The sequence below is a fragment of the Lolium rigidum genome, chromosome 1 (assembly GCF_022539505.1).
Source record: "Lolium rigidum isolate FL_2022 chromosome 1, APGP_CSIRO_Lrig_0.1, whole genome shotgun sequence".
In the NCBI taxonomy this organism is placed as follows: Eukaryota; Viridiplantae; Streptophyta; class Magnoliopsida; order Poales; family Poaceae; genus Lolium; species Lolium rigidum.
The window spans coordinates 148,946,630-148,954,334 of record NC_061508.1 but is presented as its reverse complement, the minus strand read 5'-3'; the positions used below and the strand labels follow the sequence as shown (position 1 = coordinate 148,954,334).

Below are 7,705 nucleotides of genomic sequence, written 5' to 3'. Positions count from 1 at the left end.
TTCAATTATTTCTTTCTCTGCTATGAATATCATCAAGATTGAATTGGGAAATAAAATGAATTATAGCATGGTGTGCTGTATAAGGAGAAATGTTTGTAACTATTGATGATAGTGTCATTTTGAATACATTTCAAGGTTCTATGAACCAAGAGTGTGTCAATTACCCAAAGCTTTGTTAGATCTGATGGCATGTTCTACTTTTTGAATTTACTATTCATATCAATTTTCATGCAAATTCATTGATAATACTCCCTTCGTCCCAGAATATGTTGTATATAAGTTTTAGTCGAAGTCAAACTTTATGAAGTGTCTTCAATTCTTTTGTTGAAATAACAACTCTTAAGTGATTATGGTAATATTGTGGGGTGGGTCAGACCTTCCCTGGTATTTGTTTAGCAAAATTTCATTTTCCATGGTTTTTTTTTTCGAAATTTGTTAGGAGACCATTACTGTTCTTGTGCAACTTATTCATGTACTACCATCGTACAATTTTACCATTATCTAACAATTTTTTTAGATATATTATAAGTCAACCCCCTCCTTTTCTTATTCCTGGATCCGTCACTATATTTGTACATTTAAAATTAATAAAGTTAAGATATATTTGATGGGACGGAGGAAGAAGTTTATTGCTAGCACTGCTTCCTAGCTAGGAACGCCTTGTCTCTTTCGTTTACATGTTCTTCTTCCATTCCATGCATGGAGCCATCTTCTAAGAGCACTAAGCTCCCAGGGTTCCGCGCTCCCCTGGACGATCGGCCTGTCGTTGTCGCCGGCTCCACCTGGGAACGTGTGTGTTCGTTAAACCGCGCCGTCGATCTCTCTGGTCTCATCTGCTGAGGAATAGACACGTGAAAAGGCAAGAAAAAAAGAACTTCTCGCAACAAGGCGGTGCCGCTCTGCCCATCGGGCATCTCTATCTTGCCTCTCCCGCGGCAAAGCACTGGACCGCCAGCGACTCGTTGTCCCTGGAGCAGAAGGAGGCGACGACCGCCGAGGAGGTGCGGGGGCTGCAGGAGGCTGCCACGGGATTTGCGGTGCGCAGCACAGCTGAAGAGGACGGTGTGCGACGGCGCTGGACAGGGGCATTCACCTCCCGCTCTATGTTGACTACCTCGACCCCTCCTCTCTCGATTAGGTCCGCGTCTTTTCCTCTTCATTCCTCTCTCGGCCTGATTTTTATCGATCTCTCTCACTAGGGGGCTAGATTCGAGTTCATAGGAAAGGGCAAGAGAGAAGGCATACTCAAAACAAGAAAAGGGAGGCGGCTAGCTTTGGCCCTTCCGCCGCCGGCGGGCTTTGCTCTGCTTCTCTGGCGTGGGGAATGCCGTGCTCAACATCTTCATTGTGTTTGTACTGCCGTCGTCGACTGGGTTACCTCAGTCCATGCCTGTGTTGAGCTGTCCCCGTATCTGTACCCGCGCCGCCGACATCTACATCCTATTCGAGAAGGGAACAAAATGCACGCTCCTGACCCGTTTGGCCATCTCCTATCCCTCCAGACGAATCGGCCGCCGCTGCCGCAACAACGACACGGGTAATTAGATCTGAATCTTCTTCAGCTATGGCAGCAATCTCGTGTGCCTTCAATTCCTCTCGTGCAATAAGGTGAGGCCATCACCTCCCTCACATCAATATCTATTTCTTTATGACAAGTTTCACACTGTGTACTACTGGTCTATTATTTGCTGATGATTGGTGTATGAGTGTGATATGATGCAGAGATTAAGTCCAACTGTTGTCTATAGTTTTCATAAATAGCGGAGGGGTTTAGTTTAGAAATGATTCAGCTTTATATAACTGCAGTAATGCAAGCCAATGCTTTGGTCATTTTACTTTTTTCACATAGTTTGAGCAGCACCCGATAGTTCTTTTTTTTTGCAGAGTTGGTTATCTGGTATTGAGTATTTTAATCCACAATTTGGCTTTGTAATACTATAATCACACTTTTGTGACATCAGTAGTTTGAGGGAACTCCACTGAACCTTTCCTCAGGTTTTCAATAGTTACAAGGTTGTGACCATGGAATATAATTACACTGGATAATCTCCATATCTCATTACTTGGAACTATGTTAACCTATACAGACAATCGAATATGAGAGCCTGATACCCAGCTACGAATATAATAGTAAAGACTATGGAAAAGCACGAACAAGGTTCCAATTGTTGGATAGATGGATAGGAATAAATATTTTTTGATGGATTTTGCATGAAAATTGGCATGATTTGGTCTATCCAATGTTTGAGTTCATCTTTGTGCCAATGCAGCACTACTAGAGTAATTAATTTTTATCTAACTTAACTGGAAGTTGTGACATCAATTGTTTTGACAAAACTACCTGAGTTTGTTCTTAACTTTTTCAAATAGTTGCAAGGTTGTGACAATGAAATATAAATACTCCCTCTCTCACAGTTTATAAGGCACGCGCGTACCCCTAGGTCGCAAATTTGATCAAGTTAGCATTAGTTATATGTTATAAAAATTATATCATTAGAAAGTTCAGATGTTCTATTTTCTAATGATATAATTTTTATATTATATAATTTAAATTATATAGGTTAAATTGGTGATCTAGGGGTACGCGCGCGCCTAATAAACTGTGAAGGAGGGAGTACATTGGATAACCTCATTAATTGGAACTAAGTTAATCTACTGAACATATATAGACAACAGATCATGAGAGCCTGATACCCAAACCTAGCTACAAATAATAGTAAAGACTATGGCCTATAGGCAACCACGAACAAGGTGCCATTTATTTGATAGATGGATAGGAATGCTTTTTTATATAGATTGTGCGTGCCAATTGACATGATTTGGTCTGTCCAAGGTTAGAAGTTCATCTTTGTGCCAATGCAACATCACGAGAGTAATTAATTTATCTAATTTGAATGTAAGTGTATACATATCCAGTAGCTTCACTAAAACTGAAGTTGTGCACTGCATTAGATATCTGCAGTTAGTGCAGACCATCCAATCCTGTTTAAGTGCAAGTCACGTCCATTGTATTTGTGATTAGCTCTCCTGATCGATGACATGTCCTCTTGCAGGCCGTGCGCTTGATGCAGACCTCCCCTGTTTTCTCTTTTAAGCATAAACTCTCTCTTTTGGCTGAGAAGTGATCTGGGAGTGTGTGCGGTCGCTGCTTGGGGGTTGTGCTCGATCTGCACGTGATCAGGGCGCGTTGATGTGGATTCGTCGATTTGGGGCACATCTTGCTAGGCTTCCTTCGGCCGGTGCCGCCACTTTGTTGTGTTCATTGTTTTCTAGGCGTGTGTGGGCACGCTGGCTATTTTTGGTTTGGACGTTGTACGTCTTGGTATACACCTAGATGCTTTTCCGGATTTTGTTTGTGAGCTAGGGATTTAAGTGCCTAGAGCCGAAATATGCAATGCATTTAGCTGTGCGGTTTTCAGATTCATGTCTTATCAGCGATGGCTCTTGGTTGCTTTGTCCTGGATCGATTTTTCCTACTGCAGGTTTAGCATTCAGGTTTAATTGTTCAGCATGGATTGCAGTGATAGTTTGGTCTATGACAGATTTATGGTCTATTTTACCTAGCACGGGTTTAGTATGAAGATTAGTTCTTAATCGTGTATGGTGATTTCCCTGTTGTATTTCGGTTGGGTTGTTCCTTACATGACGTCTTCCTTATTATGGCACTAAAAGTATATTATCTACAATATAAATTAGCACTTTGAGTGGTGGTTATCACTTTCTGCTTCAGCCATTCGTGCCAGTGTCGCTAAAAATGTACTCTGCAAGGTGCAAACATATATATCCACTTTTTTAGCAGGAGAAGGAAGAATAGGTGCTGGGTAGCAGGAACTTATACAGAATTTATAGGAAAATAGCAGGGGCCTTGGAACATACTGACTCCTCTAATACTGGGAAACTACTTGCAATCAGGTCTATAGAATAGTTCTCTAGGACGGACATGTGTAAAGCACAACTGCGGAAAAAATCAAAGCCAATGGTAATGCATTTCATTTAGTTCAATTGGCAAACCTATTAGAGTATAGACAAAATAGATTGACTCTTATGAGGCTACAAAGTTACTCAAGTATGCTGCCAAAAAAGTGTTGACCGGTTCATAATATTTGCACAGTAAAATGCAACTTGCCTTATCTTGCATGCTTTGGAATGCTTATTTATCCTTTTCGAGAAAGATTTGTACTCCTTTGTATTCTTCGATTTATTTCATTCAGGTTTTATTCAAAAGTCAATTGTGCCATAGGTGATTCCTATATGACATAAAGAACCATAGGTATTTTACCGAGTTAGACTGTCATATGTTGATATACAACTCTGTATGTTGTCACTGAAGTGGCATATAATTAGTTAGTGTTTTGTTTCAGGTCGTCCGGACTCTTGGGATATATAGGGGATGAGGCGCCGATGACTCATAGGAGGTGCTTTGAGTGCTTCAACCACTCACTTAGAGACGTGCTTCTTCATTCTTGTTTTTCATCTTACTACTGAAAGCTATTGCCTTCTTTCTGGAATGTCGTTTCCTTCCGGATATGGATGGCCATATTGTGCTGCTTGATTCTTGCTTACTTTTGGAGGAATTGCTCACTAGCTCTTTTCAGCTAGCTGCTACCATGTTTCCATGCACTTTTTTTTTTATTCTTCTCTGCCCGGCAATCTTACATGTACGAAGATCATTTGTTCAGATTCTCTGGTCATGACGGCTGGAGGCTCATTGCTTTTTGATTTTTTTGTAGACACACCGCTATTGTTGTTCTGCGGGGAGAGCTTGCTAAGCAGGTTGATGCGGATGAACTGATTTGTAGGAGTAACATGGAGCCTCTCATACTGGGCTGCACTTTCAAGCTGCAGGACTGTATGTTCTACCGGATTTACTAATATCTTTTCTATTTTGTTTTAATCAGTTTAGTCTCTACTACTTTAAAGGTATTGACCTGTGAGTTCATTGTTTGTAAAAATGCTCCTTAGTATGTTTTCGTTATGTGCACCATGCTTAATTTGACCCCAAGATACGGCTCGATGATTTGTATTAATCATGTGGATCCACATGTTTCTGCCCTTTTGAAATAGTGGTTGTTGTGAATTAGATTTCTTTAGATATTTTCGGCATGTGTTACTATGCCTGTCTGTGGTATTGTTACATGTTCTGTTTAATTCTTGAAGGTCATTGGGCCTGACTACATGGTTGAACGCCTCGCGCAAAAGGGTCATCGCCTTGCTGCACTTAATGTTGAAAATTCTTCTATGGACTTTCTTGCAGAGCTCATTCGAAAAGAGTCCATGGTATATGCTGGTTTCCTTTGTCCTTTGTGCATGTTCATTTTGGGTTGATCATTGTTTTACTGTATGTGTGCCTCAAATTACAGGTTAGGATGTTCAGGTGTAGGATGAAAGTGCAGGCCATTGCAAGCAATCAGAATTGGTAGTTTTGGTCATGTGATCGGGAGCGCCATTCCTAGGTGTCGTCATCTGTTTGATGAATTTTTCCTTGTTCGTTGTCTATGGTTTGCAATTCTCATAATTATTGTTGTGGTTTTGAGGTACACGCTTTGTGTGAAGGCGGGAGATGGTGAATCGGTGGTTGGCATTGCATGCTTCTTTTTGGAGATGTTGCCACGGATTTAATAGGCAAGCCCCCTGATGTACTCATCAATGAGTTCTTAGCGAGTACTCCCTTCAGATATCTTGAGGCTGGTTGGAAGGAGCTATGTTGTGGATGTGGTGGTGTCTCGCTTCTCTATTCGCTGAGAAATCATTAATTTCCAAGTCGCCAAGTTTTACACGGAGGGTGGTTCACAAAACATGGAATTTGTATCAGCATGCTCTTCTTCAGGTGTGTCACAGCAAGACTAGGTGACGCCATCTGAAACACATGTGGTCGCCTCGCCCAAGCATCTTGCTCCTGCTGCCGTCCTGCTCGATCTCTACAAGCAGTGCACGGCTGGTGCTGCTCATTTTTCAGTTGGTGCTATGGTTGAGCAGAGCTCACGTTCAAGCGTTCACTAATTATTGATAAATTTGTTTTGAAGTTAAAACGCGGAAAACATGCGCAAAATAATTTAACTGAAGCATTGGAAGTCGGCGCGGCAAGACGCGAGTGGACCATCTAGTATCGATCTACGCGACGACACTACTCCAACCCGGCAGATACATTGCATGGAAGTCGGAGCGGAGCCTGGTCTATGTATGTATGGATGCATGAATCACCCGCACCTACCGTCAAGTCCTACCTACGTGTTTCGCATGCACCTTCACCCGGCCTTGTCTCGCGCGCGTGAAGCAGTGGTAAAGGTAGGAACGAAGCGTGTGTATCTGTACGTACGCGTGCATGGGTCGCCACTTCGATATATAAGTCAAGTATCTCTAAACAGCGTCGGATACTGCCATGTTTAGGGGGACTAGATGACCTGTTGCGCTATCGCGCAAATGGCAGCATCGGTACATGAGAGAAATGCCCGAATTACTGTAAAATAATATGCTAATGGAACAATTAATTTATTCCGTGCTTAAATCCATATATTTGGTGATTTTTCATGTATTTACTTGCTATATATACATCAAATATGACGCTTATTTTTTATTCCTCAAAATTTTACAAAAAAAACTTGTTCTGGTACCGCGCAAATGGCAGAATCAGTTCATGAGCTGCTAACCATATGCTTCTACAGCAAGAAATACCTATATAGGTACAAATGAAAATGTATTAATATGTCAATGGATGCTGGAATTTTTCTTCATGACCCGTTGCGCTATCGCGCAAATAGTAGAATAAACTATAAACTTTACTTAATTTAGTATTGAGAATTAGCCTGGAATTTAACTATTGAAACACACCAATCCATCGAAGTGCTGCAGAGACGACAACCAATCCGTCGAAGTGTTGCAGTAAGATATGACAATTTAATACGATTTCTTAATATTTTTTCAGCTTTTATTCTTTCGTATATGCTCCATCAGCAAATTATGGTTATTGTACCGAAAAATGTAGCATCATAAGAGAAGCATAGAAATGCAATTACTAATTCCAAGAAGAATATTTCTACTATAAGTAGCAAGACAAAACAAAGTTTGGTTCAAGATTTTAAGCCCTTAACCAATACCACAAGAATCAGAAACTATATAAATGTTTGACCCGCGTAAAGAATTTTCACCACTATTCTTGGTTCATACCGCCAATCCCATCACGATTTGAGTTAACGGTCCAGTCTATTCCTGTTAACTCATCTCCCTAACCCTCTGCCTTGTTCTGCTACATCTCCCTTCGGTTGCCTCCACTCCATCTAATCCGCTGACCAAGTACTCAAGCACAGCCATCCACGCCATCAACCACAACCATCGACGGCATGAGTCATCCGCTGCTCATCCCAAGATTTACCTAACAATTGATAGATGACAAAACACATTGAACATTTTAGAATCCTAAGATAATATGTTGTCATTTCATAATCCTAAAAGAATACATTTAGAGAAATATTAGGAAATCTTAAAGAAATTTATTTAAAAATGATAATGCAATCTGTTAGAAAGCCATCACTATCATTAGATAACAGAATGTACACTTTGCAGATTAAGGTAAGGTAACTTCATGATGTTAGCATCATAAGAATGCAATTTCTCTTCTCGTGAACCTAAATTAAATGTCCACTTGAATACACTGCATATGTAATTTATTCAACTTGTCAAAAGTAAATAATTAAAGAGATAATAAGAA

General features: G+C 40.7%; 1 long non-coding RNA gene across 3 annotated transcripts; it reads left to right on the top strand.

The window, feature by feature from the left end:
- Window positions 1–950: 950 nt before the first annotated feature.
- On the top strand, window positions 951–5,894 carry LOC124682560. Of its 3 annotated transcripts, none has more exons than XR_006996330.1 (4): window positions 951–1,138; window positions 4,362–4,415; window positions 4,731–5,277; window positions 5,361–5,894. It is a non-coding gene; the product is annotated as an uncharacterized LOC124682560 (long non-coding RNA). The 3 variants fall into 3 exon arrangements; XR_006996331.1 differs by lacking the exon at window positions 951–1,138 and adding an exon at window positions 3,444–4,270; XR_006996332.1 differs by lacking the exons at window positions 951–1,138; window positions 4,362–4,415 and having other exon boundaries at window positions 4,452–4,849; window positions 5,158–5,277.
- Window positions 5,895–7,705: the final 1,811 nt, after the last annotated feature.